The 24,241-nt window shown below is 33.1% G+C and overlaps 1 protein-coding gene across 3 annotated transcripts in view; it reads left to right on the plus strand.

Annotated features, from left to right (window-relative positions):
- Positions 1 to 5,760: 5,760 nt before the first annotated feature.
- The window catches only part of LOC140443034 (uncharacterized), a 189,103-nt gene continuing 170,622 nt past the window's right edge, over positions 5,761 to 24,241 (plus strand). For all 3 annotated transcript variants that reach the window (XM_072534066.1, XM_072534068.1, XM_072534067.1), the window contains exon 1: positions 5,761 to 5,910. The gene's annotated coding sequence lies outside the window, so the exon portion shown is untranslated. The remainder of the gene's footprint in view (positions 5,911 to 24,241) is intronic.

A 24,241-nucleotide genomic window follows, 5' to 3' on the forward strand; every position in this document is an offset into this window, starting at 1 on the left:
AGCTATCCGTTGAATTTCCCACAAGTAAACTTAATATTTTACACACAGACACAAGGTAGTCCCAGAAATGTACATAACGCAACAAAACGTCATGTTTCCTACACTTTCTAGAAAGAGAAAGAAATCGCTTATAAAAATAATATTTTATGTGTGTATGTATTTACAGTAGTAGCAGGACATCTTTCAGATATGCTTTATATACATATTATAAGACACACAATAATATCTCTTTATCTCTAAAGAATTTTCAAGTGTAGGGATAAAAAAATGTTGAAGAATTTGGTAAATGGTAAACCAAATTTTACGAGAAATAGTAAATAGTTGATTTGTTCCTGAACAGATTTAACTACAAATATTGATAGATTTTTAATTGTTTTAGTTTGTATTAGTTGCACCTATAGAATTTTTCATATAAAAATCAATGCACGTCACTCAAAATTTACGACGTCAGAACCACACAGCTTTGCCAAAACCTCATAATAGTTAATAAGTAAGGAATATTTAAAATGTCAACTATTTAAAAATAGAATACACTACTCAATTGGATTTTTACAATGAAGAAAATATTCATATTTAATTTTTTTTTCACTTTTCAATAACGTAGAAAACGAGATACGAGAAAACGATGATTTCTCTATCGCACTGGTGGCAAGCGACTGTATGACAGCAGTCAGTGTGTTATATGTCTATCACCGGACCATAGACATATACCATAGACATACAATACAAATAGACAACGTTGCAATACAATTCCATTACATCGGTATGACATGACCAATTGGAAGGTTAGGGAAGAAAATAAATAATAAGAATTATAGAAAGTACCTACTTACAAAGAAGTAAAAGGAAGAGTACAAATAACAGGGGAAAGATCAGAAGAATTTAACTGAAGAGAAGTATTAAACAAGGAGATAGTCGCAGCTCTTTGCTATTCACAATAGTAATGAATGAATTGATAAGAAATATTAGACTAAGAAGCAACCAACACAGACAATAATAGGATACCATAGATTACAGCCGGTAAAAATGGAGTCCTTAATGTATGCGGACGACATAGTACTAATAGCAGATTCCAAGAATAAAATGCAGAAACTAATGGATATATGGGTAGAACAAATAGAAGAACTAAAAATGGAAATTAGCGAGGAAAATAGTAAGATCATCATAACCAGCGGCAAAAAAGATGAGGAAGAAAATGAAATAAAGATGAAATGCAAGAACTCCGAATTGGAAATAGTTACAACTTAGAGATATACTGAGAAATAACTAATAGAGCAAAGAAATTAAACAAGTTATACTATGCGTTAGTCCCAATACTGGCAAAGAGAGAACTTACACGAGAGACGAGGATAAAAATATGTAACCCAACATTGATACCAATTGTGCTCTATGTAAGTGAAGACTGGATAATTCTGTAAAAACATAAGAACAAGATAAATGCAATAGAGATGGGACACCTAAGAAAGATAGTTGAAAAGACAAAATGGGATAGATCAAATAACGAGACTTTTGGGAGAATGGCCAACCAAGAACCGATAATGAATAAAATAGTAGAGACAAATGAATTGGTATGGGCATCTGATGAGGATGCAACCCAACAAAACTACAATAAAATTCCACAAGCAAAGAACATCGTAAAAAGAAAAAGAGGCAGACCAAAAAAAAAATGGATACCACAAGTAGTACAGGCGAAAAAAGTTGACAGGAAATAGAAAAGAATGAAAGAGATGGGTAAATGGAAATGAAAATAGCTAGTCCAAATCCAACACCCCGATAGAGTAAAATGAAGGGGAGAAAGAAAGTTCTGCATACCTACGTAAATTTTAGATTTAACTCTGTTTTTATAAAGTTTTTTAGTATCAATAATTCTAACAATAACAAAAGTAATTATAAAAGCAATGCAATATCACATCTCATCATCTCATCTGACAACTGACAAAAACCACATGACGTGTTCCAGTCGAGCAAGGAACCATGTTGCTCGTTAAGTATTAACATTTACAACCAATGTCATCAACCTAGGGTCGCATTATATTTTAAATTTATAATACGTAAACCACATATTGATGTCTCCACTTTGATTTTTGTGTTAGCTACAAGTACTAACAGAATGCACTGAGGATGATCTGATTCAGATTGAAAACATTATGCATTTCTAATTTTTGGACGACACTTTTAACAAGTTTTAATAAAAAAATTCTATACCAATATAAAAATTTGAAGTTTTTACTTTTATATTAGTTTTTTAACTATAGTATACAGCCAAATACTGGGATTTTCCCCTTAATTTTTACATACAATAGTACAATGTGTTTTGAAATTCTTCTCTGACATTGCTTAATACATCTGCATTTAATTGTCGACATTTATTCTCTATTCTTTGTCGAAAATCATCTAGAGATTTTGGTCGAATAGCATAAAAGTCTAGGGGTGTTAAATACGGTGACCTAGGTGGCCAATGAATCATCTGTCCTCGTCTACCTATCTAACGAGCGGGAAAAGTTTCGTTTAACAATTGTCGCACAGATACAACCAAATCTTTGGAAAGGTTATCATATTTTTCTACTATTGTTCTTATACGATCAACCACTTTCCTAAGTAACTCCAGATACGATGCACCATTTAAGTTTCCAGTGAAAAAGAAGGGTACGATAATATGATCACCTAGCATACCAAACCATACATTTAACCTTTAAGGATGTTGTGTGTGAAATTAACGGATAATATTTGCATCACTCTCAGCCAGTATAGGCAATTATGTCTGTTCATCTAACCATTTAATCATTGTGTCATTAATTCGCATAATTCCAGACGACGATCAAAATTTTTTTCCTTTACCTCTTGTACTAATTTAATTTTGTATGGATGAAACTTAATTTTATGAAGGACTCGGAAGGCTGTAGAAGATGAAACACCGATTGCTCTGCTTATTGTTCACAGTGACTGTGATTGCTCAGCCTCTAAGTTAACTTGCCCTAAAATGGCTACTTGGATGGCTTCTTTATGTATAAGTCCCTGCCTGTTATGTATTTTATTGCAAACTGACCCTATTGCTTCATATTTCTGCATCAGTTCAATCAAATACTTATGAATTACATGTCTATTGTGGTGTGTTTTATTAAAAGTTCTAGCAGCAGCTCTTGCACAATTATTATTTTTGTAGTATAAACCTACAATATCGATTCTTTGTTGCAAAGTATAAACCATTTAAACCGAATAAGAATGCTTCGATGTTATATTTTCTCTACCCTTTTGTATAGGGTTGAAGCTTGGACACTTGAAAAATCCAACATTAAAAACCTAGAAGCATTCGAAATGTGGTGTTACCGACGTATTTCGAAAATGTCATGGATGGATCGCAAAACAAATTGGAATACTTGGGGCACATCATGAGAGGTAAAAAATACGAACTACTAAGGAATATAATGCAGGGTAAAATCAAAGGCGGAAGAAGGGTAGGAAGACGTAAAATCTCGTGGATAAGCAATCTCCGTGAATGCGTAACCAACAGGCGCGTAACCAACAAAATTATAATTGCCAGAATGATTTCCAATCTCTAATAGGAGCGGAACTTGAAGAAGAAGAAGATAAACCATTTCAGCGATCAAATTGCTTCTTCTTCTTCTTTTGGCATCATAACCCTGGGTGGGTCTTTGCCTGTCTGGCTATGTCCTTCCATTCAGATCTCTCTTGTGCCCTTCTTCTCCATTGTCTTATGTTCATTGTTTTCAGGTCGTCTTCCACGTCATCCAACCATCTCGTTCTGGGCCTTCCTTTTTTTCGCCTTCCTATGGGCTTCCATTGTAACATTTTCTTTGTTGTTTTTGCATCGTTTTGTCTCTGCACATGTCCCAGCCATGACAGTCTTTGACTTTTCACAAATCTTACAATGTCATAACCTTCATTTAACTCATTAACCTCGTCGTTTCTCCTGATTCTCCATGTGCCATCTTCCTCTTGTACCGGGCCATATACTTTCCTTAGTATTTTTCTCTCAGCGATCAAATTGCACACGTATCAAAATAGTCTGTTAGAAGTTATAACAAATTGTCATTGGCTATTAACCGATTACAATGAATGTCCAAATATCATCGAAAACCTTTGATAAAACTTTAATAAAAAGTGTTTTGTTTGTTGCTTATTGAAGGTACTGCAGTTAGTACGGTTAAATATTTAAAAAGTTTAAACTACTTTATTATTCATGTACCATGTCCTTTCAGAACGTTAGCTATCTTAATTTTATTCACTGCCACCCTAAATAGCATGCTTGTATCAACACCATACCAATCTCGCAAGTGCTTCAACCATGAGGTTATTCTTCGTCCTGGACTGCGTTTGCCTGCTATTTTTCCTTGCATGATATTTTGTAGCAACCTATATTTGGGACCTCTCATTACATGTCCGAAATAATCCAGATTTTTCTGCTTGATGCTTTTTATGATCTCAGTAGTCTTGCTGAGACGTTCTAGTATTGTGGAGTTTCGAATCTTCTCCACCCCGGAAACTTTCAAAATTCTTCCATAGCACCACATTTCGAAAGCCTCAAGGCGATTTAGATCGATTTTATTCACAGTCCAGGACTCGACACCATAAAGTAAGTCCGAGAATACGTAGCAGCGAAGTAGGCGGATCCTCAATGTCAATTTTAGGTCTTTGTTACATAACACCTTGGACATCCTTCTAAAAGCCGCTCTAGCCTGCTCTATCCTAGAGCTAATTTCGCCGTGACTTTCTGCGTTACAATTTAATTGCTGTCCAAGCTAAACGATTTTATCAACTTGCTCAAGTTTGGTGATATTTACTTATATAGACGGTTTTATATGCTGTTGTTTACTTATTACGAGTACTGTTTAAACTATGCAACAACCCATTTTGTTAGTCAATTAAGGTGAAAGAGTTTAACAAGAGACTATCTTGTTAAAAGGAAAATTTTCTGTCTTATAAACTAATCACTTTCAGCCGAATGTATTATACATTTTTGAAATCAGTACAAACAGGAGAATCCAAAAAAATAAAAAAGGGGAAAGTAATTAAAACAATTAAAGGGATGATACGAGGGGGAGAGGGTGCATTTCATAGCAACCTTAAATATGATATAATGTCTCCCCCTTCAAATTTTTATTGTCTTGTTTTTTTGCTTTTCCTAAAAATTATACGTTCAAAAGTTATTTAAGGTGCACGAGATTCTCATAGTGCACGTATTGTTGATCGTTAATTGGGCTGTATCTTTTTCTGTTCTATGTATTTAATAAATTATTTTGTTTTTAGTTTATTTTTATTAGATTTAAATTATAAAAATTATAGTTTATTAAATTAAAGTTTTTATTTAATGTAAATCATTTCGAATTTGTTTTCCTATATATTCTATATTAAGACTTGTTACCATTTGTTTCAAACTTTACCATGAAGAAGCGACTTCTCTGATGTTTCCAAAGATTGTTTCGAATTAAAAAGAATATTGACTGATATTAACTGCTTTGTTATTGAAAGTATTATGAAAGAGACTTGTGTTTTTATCTGAAGCTATAAATGGGACGTGTAAAAAAGTTAAATACATTTTTCGGTAATGGAGGGATGGTTCGTCGGTCTTCAATTATTGTTTACGTCTAAATTGTCAGGAAGAGGAGAGAAATTGTCGGGAAAAGAAACTACCAAACCTCTTAAATTTCGTTGCGCCGCTTGCCGATCCTTTTCCTCTTTACAAAATACAATGTCGTCATCGTCCAGGCAACATCTCGTTGTTCAGTTTTGTGCTAAATCTCGACGGGTGCAGATCAGAGCAGCATTTCAGCGCATGCTGGCCCGTGGACCGTAGACGTGCCGGTTTTAAATTGTTTGCACGTGTTTTGGTTTTGGAATGGCTTAATAAGGTTTTCTTTTTTGATATTGCGTAGAGTCTTGATATATCTGGTAAGAATTATTATTAGTGGTTTTTGTAAGACTTTAAACAACAAATATCTATTCCATGGTTGATGTTTTAATAGAAAATAGATAAAAATTAGTATTTATTTGAGTAATTCATCCAAGATTTGAAAGTTATTAAGCTGTTGTTATTTTCTGCTCTGTAAAAATGTTTAAAAATATCGATAGAGAGTTAAAAGTACTTATATGAAAAATGTAGAATTTTGAACATTTTGGTCCACTTGTGTTGTAATAAAACTATAATTCATAGATATTCTTAAATTAAGCGTTCTGAAATTTTCTTCTTCAACTTTTATCTGGACAGTATTTTTCTTTACCTTAGCCACTCAGTGTATTATCGTTTCCACTCTTTCTAGATAGAACTAGCAAAATTGCACCAGTCATTGCAAGTTGTCTATCCAGAACGTGTTTCTGACGTCGTTACTTTTTCATCTGTCGATTAGTGTTGTTCTTCATAGGATTTTCATTTCACGTTTTTTCAGATATCCTCCTGTTCTGCTACTTTCTGGTCTCGTTTCAAAGGTATATGCCATAATAGACCTAACTACACATTTATATAAGTTTAGATGTTTATTTCTTTGTATTGTATCGTAAGACATCCTGCTGTTCTACTTGATTTTGCCAGTTGTTCACTGACTTCTTTCCCAATATTGTTGTCACTTGATAAATTGATTTGTAGGTCAGACAACTAAGCGGAACAGCTGGACGAATCGCACTCAATTCAGTGTGAGTTTTCTAGTACAGTGTTTTCCAACCTTTTTAATGCCATGCCCCACCTTAGTCTTTCTACAATTCTTATGTGCTTTTTTTCAGCAAACAAAAAAACATTTTTTGCCTAGAATGTACTTAAAACAGTTCATATAACACTTTTTGGACATTAAAAATAATAGCATGCATATATAAAAAAATTATTATGGGTTATTTTGTACCCAAAAGTACTTAACAAATCTAAAAAACTAGTGCATATGAAACATACAAAAGCAATTTCTTTCCTTTTGAAGGCACAAATGGACATTGCACTTCTGACATTTCCATCTTGATTTTCCTGTACACCCAGGGTTTTTGCATCTTAAAGGTAAAGGTAGCTGCGGGTGTTTTGGAAAATGTCCAGTATTATCAAATTGCACCTCAGTAAGAGGTATTATTTCAATGTTTTGACGTTTTGCAGCGACTACTGGACTAGATGTATCGCTTGAAGGTCTTCCCCGTTTTTGGTTATTGAAAGAGTTGACTTTTATGAGGGCTTCACCAACTTTCATCCTAAAGTGTAGAAGGTCCATGATATTTTTAGTGGAATTACTAAAGTCCTAATGTCTCGTTTATACTGTAACCAAGAGTTTGTTAGGGCCATGTCAACTTCATGAAAGATTAGTTGGACAGTCCACTTTCTGCAACGATTTTTTGTTCTGTAAAATGCAATAACAGCATCTGTTTTATCTATGCCACGCATGGACTTATTATACTTTTGTATAACTTCGGATCGACTTACGTCAATGAAACATTTTGTTTTTTTATTTCATCGTTTTACAACATCTTCTGTACCAACCCCAACGAAGTTGTATACCATTATCACTGGCTTGTTATCTAACCATCTGGTTACTACAATTCCATGAGAAAAGATAATTTGTTCCGTTGATCCTCTACCTTTTTTTAAAAAATCTTTTACATCAGTTAGAGGTGGTTTAGAAAATCTATTGATCCTCGCAGTACCAGCAACAAGTATTGATTTATGGTTGAGAATTTGTAAAAGGTTCTCTTCTTTTCATGGCGCCATCTCCTTTCGAAGGTTGGCGATCCAAATGGCAATTGTAGTTTTGGAAACTGCTGCGCGAAAGATTTCTGCGGATGAGCGGTCGAACCATCTCCTTAGATCTTTCAGCCACGAGTTCTGGCGTCTTCCTACTGATCTTTTGCCCTGTACTTTTCCTTCCATTATAACTTAAAGTAATTCGCATCTTTCGCCTCTCAACACATGACCCAAGTATTGCATTTTCCTCTCTTTGACTATTCTTAGTAATTCTTTTTGTTTACACATGCGACAAAGTACCTCAACATTAGTAACTCTTTGTACCTATGGAATTCTCAACATTCGTCTGTATATATACATCTCAAAGGCATCTTATAGCTTATATATTATGTAAAAGGTTATAGCTCGTAAAATAATTGTCACAGTACAATGCGTGCTTAATTGGTTCAAGTACTTTTGATAATTGCAATACGATAGCTGCACCCTATCGATGTTTCAAATAAGAAGGTTCTATTTCTGTGGTACTACCTTGATAGATTAGAAAATTGTAAATCATTGCACTTTCACCACCTAATAAATACAGTTTTACTCCCCATGGATTGGGTTTGTTTATGATGGTTTGCTTTATGGACAATCTCCCTTTGAAGGGCATGATTTAGGCATTTTTAGGAAGATTCAAAAACTGGTCGAACTTTCCATAGTTAGTCGTTGCTCTATCTGGGTTCCAGATCGTCAACATAATATAAGTGGGTGAGAAGTGTGAAAAAACGATTCTATGTCATTGTGTCTTGAAAAATATGGATTTTTAAAGATCTGTCCCAATACATTCGGAGTCTTGGAAATTTTAGATAGCCTGTTAGAATACTAAGGCCAAAAAACGATTTTATTTCGTGCATGTTACATGGTAAAAATTTATCAATTCCAGTTTGAAAAGTATATGTATTCGTGTATTGAACGAAATTTTCAAATAAACTTTCGGGGAAATATCCTATAAAATATGTAACTGGATATTCCTCAAAACAGTTTTCATTAAACACCTGGGTTATTGTATTAGGCAATTATCGTGTTACATATTGAACATTCTGTAACCATTTTACATATGTTTTTAAAATTATGAAGCTATTATAGTTACCATCGTTTTCACCCTGTTCATCATTTTCTTCCTCATTATCCTCTTCTTCATCCTCTCCTTCGGTTTGATTTTCTGAGACATCATCTATCATATGGAGATTTCTCTGTCTTATTTGTATTTCTTCTTCGCAGTCACTATCATCACTAACACATCCCTCTATGTCGGACAGTTTTTCTAGCTCTTCTAGTAGTTCCTCATCCGTTAAATATTTTATTGGAGGCATTTTACTCCGAAAATAAAAATAACACTTAGTTATTTAATGCAATTATGTTCATCGAATTTGAGCTGTACTTCTATATATATATATATATATATATATATATATATATATATATATATATATATATATATATATATATATATATATATATATATATATATATATATATATTCGGTTTTTTATGTCTTACGACGTTGTCCGACTCCCAAACGCCACTGTATTCTGTCTTGAGTTAGGTTTTCGTCCAGATTTCGAGAGCTAATCGCTTTCCTAACTCCCAGGTTCCAGCTCTGTGGTGGTCTTCCTCGTTTCCTCTTCTCTGGGGGTTGCCACATCATCGTTTTTTTAGGCAATCTTTCGTCCCCCATTCGGCTCACATGCCCATATCATATGAGCTGTTTTCTCTCAATATCCTCAACTATAGTGCCCTCTATACCCATTTGTTGTTTTATCACTTCATTCCGTATTCTGTCGGCTCTTGATATTCTCATCGATCTTCTGATGGCATCCATTTCCATGGCTTCGACCTTTTTCTTATATTTTTCGGTTATTCTCCATGTCTCAGCTCCATAAAGTAGGCTAGTTTTAACCATTGTCTCATAGATGTTCCATTTTCTTTTCTTCGATATTTCTTTACTCCATAGAATTCCGTTCAAACATGCTATAGCTCTTCGTGCTTGTACAATTCGATGTTCTATTTCTCGTTCGTCTTTTCCACTACGGTCGAAGATGACGCCCAGGTATTTATATTCGTTGCATGGATTTATTTTTTGATTGTCATCGATATCGAGTTGTTCTGCTTCAGCTCCAATTGAGAGGTATTTTGTCTTTTCTAAATTGATATTTAATCCCCATTTCTGGTATTCTTTAATTAGTTTTCTAAGCATGTATTCCATGTCATCTTTGTCATTTGAGATCACCACCTGATCATCTGCAAACTGTAAAGTATATATGTAATCCTGATCGTTCAATTGTATACCCATTCCTTTGACTTTCCTTTTCCATTGTTTCAGAGCTGCAGAGATATAAATCTTAAATAGAGTAAGAGAGATACAACATCCTTGTCTGAGACCCTTAGTAACTGCAAATTTTTCAGCTAAGAGGTTTCCGAATTTCATTTGGGAGTTTGAACCATAATATAGATCTTTGAGAGCACTAACCAATGTTTGATGTATGTTTGATGTGCCCAGGACTTCCCATAGTTTATTTAGCGGGACTGTGTCATATGCCTTCTCAAGATCTACAAAAGTCATATGTAACTCTCTATTTGTCACAATTTTCTTTTCTATAATTTGTTTGTTTGTTTGTTTGTTTGTTTGTTTGTTTGTTTGCTGTACTTCTATATTTGAAAAATGTCAACATTGCACTGCACCTCTTACGAACAAGGATTTAAGTTACATATTCCTCTAGAATTATATATGCATTCAAAATAATCGGTACAATTATACCCAACATGACTGAAAGGGTTAATAGGTTCCAATTGGGTTAGCTTCAGTCTCAAGTGTCCACGTTGTGCTATATTTAGCCGATTTATTTATTTTTTTGCCAGTAAATAATTTACAGTACTAAATCCATTTTCAGCTAAATATGAAGATAAAAAGGGCAGCAATAGTTTTCCTGCACATTTGGTTGATTTTGGGTATTTGATTTCTGTTTCCTCACAAAGCCATGCCATCGCTCCTTTATATTAAATACAGTTTTAAATGACTCATCATTTTGCAATTCTGTAAGTTTTTCTTGATACTGCATATTTGATAAATTAGACAAACCATTAACATTGGCTGTATCATCCATGTTGGAAACTCAATTTCTTTTAAACCAGAAAATCTTTCTTTTAGATCAGCTGATAAAATATTCAGATGATTGACAATAACAAGTAAAGCGGTATCAGCTAGGCACTTCACATTTTTAGAGCCAATGAAACTATTCAAAGTTTTGGTTTTTAGTATGTTTCTGCATAACTCAATATGGTTAATGAAACCAAACGTCTTTGCTTCTGCATCGACAAGAGTTTTATTTGTTCCTTGAAGATATTAGCTAAATAACTCACAAATGCTTAACCATCGATTGTTAACAGACTTCATTTCGGGTTTGTCGTCTTTGGTTGACCGTAACACCAAAATCATTAACTTCCTGTACCGATTTGAGAGGAACTTCATCCCAAAAAGATGTATATCGGAAATATGAATACCGGAATTAGAAGATTGTTGTCAACTTTATTCGTTTTTTGCGGAATTTTCTGGTTAGTACTAATAATAGTTGGAACTTTATTAATATACTTTATTGTTACTTCCTTGTTAAGTACTTTACGTTTTTCAAGTTCCTCTCGCACTTTATTCAAATAGTTTATTTGATATTTAGTTATGTCATCCTTCATATGAACTCTAGAAAATTGGGTTCTTAACAACCTCATCTTATTGCGCAACATAAATAATGGACTATCATTATCTGTAAATTGACCCTTTAATGGCCTAGGCTTATTACTATTGTTATCCTTTCCAATACGAAAAACGTGGATGGAAACTAATAACGAATATTTGCTTCTTGTACACAATCCTCGAACTCCATTGAGTTAGTTTGAGAAGGTTGTTACAAGGCCTCGAGACGATCCTTAATCGATGTGAATCTATCTGACAACTTAGAAATTAAATCAGTTAATTTATTGAACTGATCTTTGAATGTACAGCAACTATTACAGACGATTTTTGGTGACTTCGATTTTGTAATAGTTATTCTTATAACTTCTTCTTGTGGCCTTCTGGGCCTTGTAGTTTGTGCATTATTGAATAACCCTTTTGTTTTGTAGAATACTTCTTCTGCATTCGTCTGGCATTTAAGCCACTTCCATAATTTTCTTACACAAACCTGTAAGTCAACATTTTTATGTTTGTTTTTGCCACTTGGTTCTACTGCTTTATCTTTTTCTTTTGTTTTTAAAGCCCTTAAGCAGCTTCTTCATGCGCTAAAATTTTATTAATTTTATCTGAGAAGCGTCGAGTATGACTAAAATATTTTGCTCTATATTTTACTTTTCTGGTTGAACTTTTGGTATAGCTTCTTTTGTTTCCTTGCTGTTTTTTCGTATACCTACATACTGCCAGAAAATGTGATTAATTTCTGGTCAAATCTAAGTCTGTATCTTATTGGTTCTTTTTTGGTGGCGATATTTTCATGATGAACTTTTTAGCCATCATGTTGAAATGATGCAGTATCCTCTGTATGTCGTCTTCACTCTCCGCTATCAGGACAAAAACAGTTTTTATTAGAGAGTATTATTTTATACATTCAACGGCATTGTGTAACACTGTTTAAGTAATGAATATTCTAGTTTTCACTGCTCAGTTGTCCCCCCAGAAGTTTGCATCTAGTTCCAGTTGTAAAATTTTTACCTTTTTGTTCCCTTTAATAGTTTCTTTATTAGCGTGAATATCTTCTCTTTCTTCCGTTAATCCTTGTACCTTTTATCATCGAATTGATTGTTTTAATGTTTTTTGATTCAAGTTCCTTCCAGTTTTTCCGGTCTGCATTCATTACTCTCACCCCCTTCAATTGTTTTTCCTCTTTTTTCTCCGATTTCATTTATTCTATCTTTCCAGTTTTCTTTGGTTTGCTTCTTTTCTTTCTTCTTCTTGCTTCTATTATACTCTTAGTTAAATACCATTCTGATTATATCCTGTACATTTTTCCAGTAGAGATTTTTGATTTATATGTTGCCTTATTACTGCATTTCCATATCTATCCATTTTGGTCTTTTCAGAAATCCTTCTGAGATATTTCATTTTCATAGCTGCTATGCTCTTATAATTATGGAGCTGCATTTATATTCATTTTTCACTTGTTGGGCGTATTCTTACCCTTACATACAACGATATTCTGAATTTTATATAAGATAATTCAGAATATTTTTCGAATAAGATAATATATACATTCCTGCAATCTTCCAGCTTCTCAATGTACTTTTCTATTTCTATTTTAATCACAATTTTGATTAATTTTCATCAAAACTAAATTACATATTTAAACATCTTACCTAGAAGAGAACAATACATTTCAGTAGAAAATTAAAATAAAAAACGACCCTTTCTTCAGACGATACAATAGTGTCAAGGAAGGTGGCATCGTTGTTTATTGTACGTCTAGTCGCTAACACACAAAAGAAAAGCAACCAAGGAAGTTAAAGTCATTTCCTAAAATGTAACTAGCAACATTTCTGGAAATGCACTTCTCTACACTGGTTATTGCGTTTAGATTTATTATGCAGCAACTAAATATAGCGGAGATAAGGATTTCTTGGAAAATTGTGAGGTCAGTAGCGGCACTCAAAGATATTGTTTATATTTTTACTACGTTTATCGTTTATAAGTTTCTTTATTTTGATCTGAAGATGTAAATAAATCTTAAATTATTGATAAATTGTGAGATCCCAAAATATACCGAAAGACTCAAAATAAAATTATGCAGTCTGAAATTTAAGAAAGGATTTCATCCGAAACTTCAACAAAACTAGAACTCGTATGTACACCGTTCTGCATATAATGCTGGATACATCGACTCCTGGCGATATTACTTATGGAACTACATCTTGACTTGGGAGAGGTTGATTAATATATTAAACTGTGATGTATCGTTTATTTGTTGCTTACGTATACACGAAATAGCGTACCAATAACATTACTTAATATATTAATTACAGCTTACGAGTAAGTATAATTACATCTCAAATAAATGATCTATTATGATTGGCTAACAAACAAATATTATTGTTCGACCTCGATTCATCGTCTACTTTACTTTATATCATAGTACCTATGACCAATCGGTCTATCAGTAGGTTAGCTTTGTTGTGGAAATAGTAAACTAGGCCACTCTTAGATTATTTGCAAGTAAGCAAACTCAAGTATTTTGCTAAACTTGACACACTACCAAGCTTGATGTCTCATGTCCTTAAAAATTTTCTCAGAATTATCCATACACGAATTTACAAGAAGTGTCCAGATGAGTGACATTCAATTCGGATTTCGAAATGTATTGGGAACACGAGAGGCTCTTTTTGCTTTAAATGTGTTAACGCAACGATGCAGAGACATCAATGAAGATGTATATGCATGTTTTATTGACTATCGAAAAGCATTTGACTGCGTTAACCATCAACAGATGATCGAAATTGTGAGAACAACTGGAGTTGACAAACAAGACTTGCGAATTATCTCAGAACTATACTGGCACCAAACGGTAACAATTGAAATAGAGCACGCAATATCCGAAGATATACAAATCTAACGAGAAGTAAGACAGGGTTGCGTCTTATCACCACTACTGTTTAATTTGTATTCAGAGAAGCATTAGACGAGGTCCAAGGCGGAATTAAGATTAACGAAATCAGCATAAACAACATCAGATATGCTGATGATACTGTCTTAATAGCAAGCAACGCACAAGAACTACAAAATATAATAAATGCGGTAGTTCACCACAACAAAATGTTTGGTTTACATCGAAACGTTTCCAAAACTAAAACTTTAGTATTTTCAAAGACACCAATAAACGTACCTGTGTATGCCAAAGGGTCAAAATAATAGAACAGGTAAATTCCATAAAATATTTGGGAGCAAATATCAATAGTCAGTGTATCCAAAAAAAGAAATCCTATCAAGAATCGAATAAGCAAGAAAAGCATTCATGAGCATAAAATCATTTTTTACAAGATCAGACCTTAGTCTGCAGCTTAGAATCCGAATGATCAGATGTTACGTTTTTTTTGTCTTATTGTATGGCTGTGAAAGTTGGACAATGGACTCTGAACTAGAAAAAATAATAGATGCCTTTGAGATGTATATATACAGACAAATATTGAGAATTTCATGGGTATAAAGAGTTACTAATGTTGAGGTACTTCGTCGCATATATAACAAAAAGAATTACTAAGAATATTCAACGAAAAAAAAATGCAATACTTGGGTCATGTGTTGAGAGGCGAAAGATATGAATTACTTTAAGTTATACTGTAAGGAAAAGTACAGGGCAAAAGATCAGTAGGAAGACGCCAGAATTCGTGGCTGAAAGACCTGAGGAAATGGTTCGACCGCTCATTCGCAGAAATCTTTCGTGCAGCAGTTTCCAAAAATACAATTGCCATTTGGATCGCCAATCTTCGAAAGGAGGCGGCACCATGAGAAGAAGAATAAATGTTGAAGGTCTTCTTCTGTATTTATTTCATTAATACAGTTCTTTGGAAAGATAGAATCCGATAGACCAACTTTTATTTTCGACCCAAACATTGCTTCGTAGGGAGACTGTTTTATTCCTGCATGAAAGGCCCTGTTTTTCATTAATTGAATAAATTTAAGGTCTTCAGGCCATTTAGATGTATTATTTGTTTACATCCACATTATTAGCATATCCTGAATGTCACGATTAGCTCTTTCGACACTTCCTTGTTACTGACTATGCCGAGGTTTTCCATGAACAATGTCTAAATCCGGCCACATATTTTGCAGTTCATTAATTACTGTGTTAACGAACTCACGGCCATTATCTGATTGGAGTAATGATGGTGCTCCAAAAATGCAGAAAATTTCTACCAAATGTGTAGCTATTTCATCTGCCTTCTTTGAAGTTAAAATCTTAATTGCACGAATGTTGTAAGGTGATTCTGATATACAAAGATGAAACGAAATGGTCCATCAGCTTCGAAATTCATGCCGATCAAATCAACTTGACACCGACTATTCATTTCAGAAAATATCATAGGTTTTACAACAAGGCCTTTTCTTTTTGAACTGAGTTTTTGCTGACAGGGTATGCAAAATTAAAAAAAAGTGTTATTACTTCTTGTGTTATATTTTTATATTTATCATTTAAAAAATTTAACATTTTTGTTCGTCATCCATGACCAATACTTAAATGTGCTTCATACAGAATATCAAATAATTCCTCTTTTTTTTGCGTAGTATAAAAATTTCTCCTTACTTTCTTGCAAAGGAATAATAAGTTTGAAATTTGGACATATTGAATACTTAAATTTTCATTTTCAAGTAACAATACTTCTTGTAATAATACCACTTGATTACACATAAAACATTGTAGACTTTAATAAGACACTTGTATTAATGTCAACATTAGCCGGTTAATGTCCGATTGAAGGCTGAAGATCGTTTATCTTCCGATATTAACCAATTAGACTGGTGAATCTCGATATTAACTGGGAAATATTGATTTCGGATGTTAACCGTAAAAAAATATTCATAAGGTATAATAGAATGGAACGAATATAAGTAGAACTAGTGTTCTTTTAGCAGAGAGTTACAAAAACTGAAGACTAAGGAAAACTGGATAGATATAATCACATTAAAAACCATAAGGACTCACGTAAAGAAGGAGAACTGTATGTTTTAATGGAATATTTTCAGAAAGTGTCGTTTGCCTTAAAATCGTTAAATTTCGTGACAATTTCTTATTTAAACATTTGTTCATGTTTTTTTGTTATTCTATATTCCTTTTACCTGATACACTTCACCTTTTTACCTACACTACTATGTTGTTTGTTGTTAGGTTAATATAACAGATAAATGTACTTGTATGCAGAGCAGAACTACTGAAAAAAAAAAATAATATTGGACAGAAAAGATGGCAAAATACTTACGTTTATTAATTATTAAAAAAATGATTGTTATAAAGAAGATTTCACAACATCTTTATCGTTTTACTTCCACCCCTACGCATTTTTTCCTTTATTGATGCCTAACATGATTTCAGAAAAATATTTTCATTGAAGTTACGCTTAGCATAAAAGCAAAGCTTTCCGATTCTGTTCACAGCCTGTCAACTTTCTATCAAAACCTCCATTTTCCAACAACGGCAGAATTGTTAAAATATATTTTGCCGCTACAAATTTAAAACATCAAATTTTTGACGTATTGAATATGTGCAGTATACAGTAGAGGCGTATACACTGCTAGAAAAAACAAGAGTATTTGTAATTTCTGGGGTAATTTTAACTTATTATACTAACAACGATAGAGTTTTGGCAGAAATTATTGTAAATATATAATTGATTAGACAAAAACTTAAATTTAAAATAAGAAAAAGTTAAAATAAGCCAGTTTAAAATGGAAAACTAAGTATTTTATACATTTTAATTTGAATACCAATTTTGATCACTATCGGGTATAAATTTATCGGGTTTCAACTGTATTATCTAGCTTCTAGCTAACTTCAGATCAGTTTGACTATCACAACTTGGTTTATTTTGACTCAATTATTCCGAATAGTACGTGTTGAGTTCCCAAAAGTTTTTTGAAATACTTTTAGAACTTTTATTGCGTATTCACATTATTAAGTTTAAGTTTTGGCCTCGGGGAATATATAGGCTCTATGTACGCCAAATTCTCATTCTAATACTAACTTCATTTAACCCTTTAAGCCATAAGTTTATTATGATAAACTTTTTTTAAACAATGGTTGTAAAAGAAGTTGAGCACTGCTGGTATCATTTTTGCGTGGTTTACTGCGGCAAATGACCAACATTTTGAAAATACTACATGTTCAATGGCCTCCCAATTTTTTTTCTCGCAGAAAAATCTTTTGTAAGACTGGTAGCCAATTTGGATCTATATTTTTTTCTACTGTTACTTTGCCTAAGGAATTCTTTATAAAGTATATAAGAATTTACTATGGATGCGTCAAAAAGGTAATAGAATAATTTCATCAACCATCAACGACTTTTTTCCAAGCTACTGAGTATGTCTGCATTCGTTGGTCAAACGATCAACACCGCCATTATAGTCATAGTCATAGTCATAGTCATCTTTATTGATCCTTTAAGACATTCAAAATAAATGTATAGGATACGTCACTACAGAATTTGGTATAAAAAACATTAATGTGTATAATACAATATTCACAGTGTAACATTTTTACAAGTAAATATGAAGCTATTGCAGTTTGTCTTCAAGATATTCATTTATAGAATAATATGCTTTTCTTAAGAGTAAATCTTTAACATTTTTTTTAAATTTAGAGATAAGTGGTATTTCTTTCACAGTTTTTGGCAAATGATTGTATAAGGTTAGTCCCATATATCTGAAGCAATTTTGAAATTTGGATGTTCTGTGTTTAGGAACTCGTAAAGATTCAGCACTTCTTGTATTGTAGTAGTGATTGTCTGAATTTACTGGAAATGTATTGATTTTCTCTTTGACATAAAGTAAACATTTATAGATATATAGGCAGTAGAAAGTTAAAATTTGATGTTTAATAAAAACTGGTTTACAAGACTGTTGATAATCCAAATTAAAAATTTTACGGATAATTTTTTTTTTGGTTAATGAACACCTTGTTACTATCTACTGAGTTCCCCCACAAAATTACATTGTAGCACATGTGGCTGTAAGCAAGGCTATAATAAACGTTCATTAATGCCGAGATGGGTAGTGTGTTTTTAATTCTAGATATAGCATAAAAAGCTTTATTCAATTTCATGTTCACTGAATTCACTTGCTCTGACCATTTGAGATTACAATCAATGAATACACCCAAAAACTTTGTAGAGTGAGTGGAAGATAACCTATTGTTTCTATCGTGGATGGTTAAGATATAGTCATATTTAGATGAGTTGTATGAATGGAAATAAATAATTTGCGTCTTGTCAATGTTTAATATTAGTCTGTTGGTATTACACCAGCGTATAAAGCAGTCAACAACAGTCTTCATTGTTATTTTTAATACCTCTAGTGTGCGTGCAGAGACTATTAACGAGGTATCATCAGCAAACATTGATATTATAAGTGCCCTTATGTGATCTGGTAGGTCATTAATAAAAATTAGGAATAATAATGGTCCCAGCACAGATCCCTGTGGTACTCCTTTATTTGTCGTGTATGGTTCTGAGCTTGATTCTTTCATCTTAACAACACTCTTCCTGTCACTTAAGAAATTGATTATCCATTCTAGAAATATCCCTCTAAAACCAACGTTATATAATTTATTGCGAATAAATGTTATGTCTAAGCAGTCAAAAGCACGTGATAGATCAAAAAATAGTCCTGCCACGTGGTTTCTACTATCTAATTCATCATAAATACGCTCAAACAAGCTGCATGCAGCCGTGAGTGTTGACTTTTTTGATCTAAAGCCGTGTTGGCTAGGAGTTAATAAATTGTATTCTTCTATAAAATTTAACATTCTGTTGTATACAACCTTCTCTATTACTTTTGAAATTATGCTAAGGACAGATACTGGTCTATAATTTGAAATATCACGAGGGTCATTGTTTTTGAAGATTGGAATAACTTTTGCCATTTTAAATATGGATGGAAATTGGCTGGTTGTTATTGAGAGATTAACTAAATGGGTTAAAGGAATCGATATATGATCACTTACCAGTTTTATTATTTTTACAGATATGTTATCAATACCAGTACTAGGCTTATTTTTTAGTTGATCGATTGTATTTTTATTTCAATTGGAGTTACGGGTAAAAAGAAAAATGTTTTGTTACACATTTTTGAGGTAGTACAAGAAGAAGGTAACAATGTGCCAAAATGAGTTTGAAGATTGTATTCTGTAATTGTAGCAAAATATGAGGCAAACGAATTAGCAATATCACAAGACTTGGTAATAATTTACTTCTTCTTCTTTTTCTTCTTCACGTGCCATATCAGAATTATCTAAGGCTTTTCGATCTTCTGCCACATGGAATAATTGTCCTGCATTTGTTATCTGAGCCCATTCACGAATGTTTTTGAACCAAGAAACCTGTTTTGTTCCTACACCTCTAAGGCATTCTATTTTGCCTCTAAGGATCAGTTGTAGTATTCTGTATTAATTTCACCTCAGTATATGACTCAAATAAGTCCGCCTCTGGTAGCTGCTTGGTGAATTGAGTAGCTCTATAACTGTCAGTGGCGGTCACAAGCCCGGATAACGAAGGAGGATTTACGTCAGGAAGGGTATCTGGCAGTAAAACTTTGCTAAAACCATGGAAAGAAGAAATATGGAAAATAGTTAACCCCTGCGAAAAGGGAGCTAGGGCTATCACTTAGAGGACGAACGGGGCCAAAGAAGCTAATCCTGAAAGTTGCATCTCAACTCCGGAAGCATGACAGGTAAAGGAATAGAGCTCGCCGATTTCATGCAGAGGAGAACGATTGGTGTACTTTGTGTGTAAGAAACTTATTAGAAAGGTAATAAATCGAGAGATCTTAAAGATGGTTGCAAGTTAGTATATAGTAGTTCAAACGGTCACGGCAAAAATGGAGTAGATATTATTTTGACCAACAAATGGAGACACATCTTGTGAGGGTAACTAGAAAAAGTGGTAGAATCATGAGTGTCTAACTAAATACATAGCTATCATAAGTAATACATACTGGAACCACACAGGATTGCGTTCGAACAGAGAACGGAAACACCAAGTACATCAACATAGAGCGAGGAGTGCGTCAGGGGTGCATTTATCCCCCCTATTATTTAATGTATATGCTGAACATATAATTAGAGCTTCTCTTGAAGGTGCCAGAGCCACTGGAATCATCATTAACAATATAAGATAGGTCGATGACACCGTAGTATTAGCAAAATTAGAAGACCAACTAAAAATATTGATGAACATATTATCAGAAGAAAGTCACAGGCTGGGCTTGGACATTAACTTTTTCAAAACCAAAATTCTGGTATTCCACAAAAACCCCAATGAAGAAGTTACACCTAACATACAAATAAATGGTATCACCCTTCAGAGTTCCCAAAGCTTCATATACCTGGGCAGAGAACTAAATAGTCAACTAGACCACTCAAAAGAAATTAGAAGACGCATTGAAATAGCAAGATCTGGTTTCATGAATATGCGTAAAATGCTCTTTAACCCAAGCTATCAGTCTCAATAAGATTGAGAACACTAAAGTGTTATGTGTGGTCTCTATTACTATATGGCTGTGAGACCTGGACATTAAAACAGTATGACGTCAACAAATTAAATTCATTTGAAATGTGGATGTACCGCCGAATACTAAGAATAAGCTGGACCAGCAGAACTACGAATGAAGAAGTACTGAGAGCAATGAACACACGCCCTCATCTGGTCAATACTATCAAAATTAGAAGATATCTAGGACACATAATGCGCCATAGGGAATTTAAGCAACTCCAGGTAATATTAGAAGGCAAGATTGAAGGTAAAAGGGGCATAGGACGAAAGAAAAAATCTTGGCTACGAATCATCAGAGATTGAACCCACACAAAAGGAAATGAATTAATTCATCAAACCCAGAATAGAGAGAAATTTGCAATATTGATCGCCAACCTCAATAGAGAAGGCACTTAGGAGGAGGAACTGAATACAGGCAATACCAACGTAAACATCATAATATGCCTACACCCCATAAGTAGGGTGTGAAGAACAGGACAAGGAAGAATTTTAGAGGGCCATTGATGGCGAGGTGCTTGAGATTCCTGTAGACGAAAAGTGTTTTATTGGAGGTGATTTGAATGGACGTATTGATACAGAAAGAGTGGGAATAGAAAGAGTCCATAGAGATTAGGGGATCAGAGTAAGAAATGATGAAGGAAAAGTTTTTTTTTTCATATATATATATATATATATATATATATATATACATATATATATATACATACATATATATATATATATATATATATATATATATATATATATAAATTTATATTTAATTACATATAGTGTTTTCATAACAACTTAATAAATATAAACATTATCTCCAAAATATGTCGTCACAATCGAGTAATGTTTTAATAAACTTAGCAATTTTATTAGAGCTAAGTTCCAAGTTTGAATTATCCGACAATATTTGGTTAAAATTTCTCCGACATAAATTTCTCGAATTTCTGTTGAGCTTGTAACTTAAACAGAGTTGCAAAATAGTTTCGTACTAATTTAACTTATTTTCCATCAAGTACTTAATTAATTTTCGTTCCATATGATCCTTGAGACAAACTAAATCATCTGTGAATATTGCTTTAGAAGTAGGTTTTATAGTCCAATAAGTATTCTAGTTACTATACTACGAAATTGTGCGAAGGAGTTTCAGCTGGGAGCGGCAGAGTTTGGTGCAGGTGTGTATAGCACAATGAAAGAGTTGGGAATTACTAATTTTTGTAAAACAATAAATATCTATAAAATATAGTTTTATTAATGGGAGTATACTGCCGTCCTAAGCCAAAAAGACGCATCTCAATATTTTAAGTTTTTGAGTTATTGCGATTTATCGGTTTTTTATTACAGCACTCGTATTTATTTAATTTTTTTTTTAAGTTATTTGTAGTAATAATGTGTTTGCGTAATAAATAACTTTGAAGATTTATTTGTTTAAAAAGTCCTTTTTAGTTAAAAAAGAGATGCTATTCCGCTTAGGATTTTAGTACAAATTTTAGATACGTCAAGAAGGATTGCATTTTGCTAATATTATTATTATATATTTGCTAATATTACAAAAGAAATAAACAGCTTTATTACATACTTTTTAATCAAAGGTTTATTGAAAGTGAATAAGTTTAACATATCAGCTTACAACAAAATATTAACATTTTAGTTTGAGTCATCGTCTTGGGAAACTGGAAGGTCTTTCCAAAACTGAAGCCTGTTGTTCCTCATTATTGCACCGAGGTTTTTTATTATTAACTCTTTCTTTTTAGATGAAATTCCAAGGACTTTTTGTTGTTTTTTTGGCGGGGGCGCCAAATAGAACCATAATATAAAAATCGAAAAATTTTGAGATACGCCATTTTGGCTTAGGACGGCAGTATAATACTCCTGGATGACCTTCGGATTATTTATTTGCATATTAATTTTTCACTTCATTACGTCCATAATTTTTTTTTGTTTTTTAATGGCATAGACTGAGAGTGTCACAACATGACTAATACCTCAAATATAAAAATTTAATGACCGTAAAGTCCATAAAAAATCAATAACGAAGAGTTGAATAATATGATTTAAGTACTGAAATTAAAATAAGATGCAAGTTAAATATACCTTCTTTTCAATATCATCAAAACGGACAATATATTCTAATTTGCGCTCTTGTTAAAAATCTTGCATTTCTTGCCCATGCTACGTACCTCAACATCCATCTCGAAGGTCTTAAGCTTTCCTACAGGAGCTTTCCTGCAGAAAGTTGCATAAGTTTCTTCTCCGTATAATAATGTATAAAATACATAGCATCTTATGATAGAGATTTTGCTACCAAGTGGTAAATCGTGATTTCTGAATAGAGGCTTCATCTCTACGAACGCTGATCTTGCTTTCTCTATGCGTTGTTGTATTTCAGTAGAGTGGTCCCATTGGTTGGATAATAGGGAGTCCTGTTTATCACTTCGTGTCTTCAATTGTATTCTGCCATTAATCTGCAAAATTCATTTCCACATATTTCTTTTAAGTGTCTTGTCTCTTTTCCCAATAGTGATTTGCCTTGATTGTCTGCCAAGCACCCAACTTTTCTAAGCTTATATTAGCTTGCAGCTTCTTCAACATTTTTGTTCATATTGAATGAATTGTATTTATGATGGAATACTGTTCCATTTCCACACATTGTTCTCTTAGCCGTGTTTCCTTAGCTATTCTAATAGCTTTTTTGATATATTTGTTTAGCTTTTTGTATAATGTCGTATTCTGATCGTTGAACTGACGCCTCTCCTTTATCAAATATAAAATCTCATTTATCGTCTACGATTATTCCTTAATTTTTGTGGAAACTTTATGCAACTTTTCATTCAAGCTCCTGGTTTGTTATATTCGTTTGAATAACAGTATTTAAGTTGTTCTGTATGTACTGTTTTATACTCTGTTCTGTCTTGGTCTTTCAGTAGCCAGATGTCGCATTTTGGGTTCACTTACGTCTAATCTTCTTTAGGCTGAGCCAAATTTTGCGAATAAGTAGGTTATAGTCTGACTTGATATCGACTCCTGGATATGTCTTGACTGATGTTATGCTGTTACGAACTCTTTTGTCATGGAATGTAATCTATTTCATTTCCCACTTAATTGTAACTTTACAGTAAGAAATAATTCACGTGCAGTTTACCGACAAAATACAAATGAATGAATTAACACTAGAAAGCCGGGCTTAGCATACCTACCTAGAAAGCCCGAAGGGATCATTTTGGCCCCAAGTTCCTAAATCAATAAAAAGCAAGTTTAGAATTAACTATTTATTTGGGAATAAACAAAAAATAAAAATAAACAGTT

The sequence above is a fragment of the Diabrotica undecimpunctata genome, chromosome 6, assembly GCF_040954645.1.
Source record: "Diabrotica undecimpunctata isolate CICGRU chromosome 6, icDiaUnde3, whole genome shotgun sequence".
Lineage (NCBI taxonomy): Eukaryota > Metazoa > Arthropoda > Insecta > Coleoptera > Chrysomelidae > Diabrotica > Diabrotica undecimpunctata.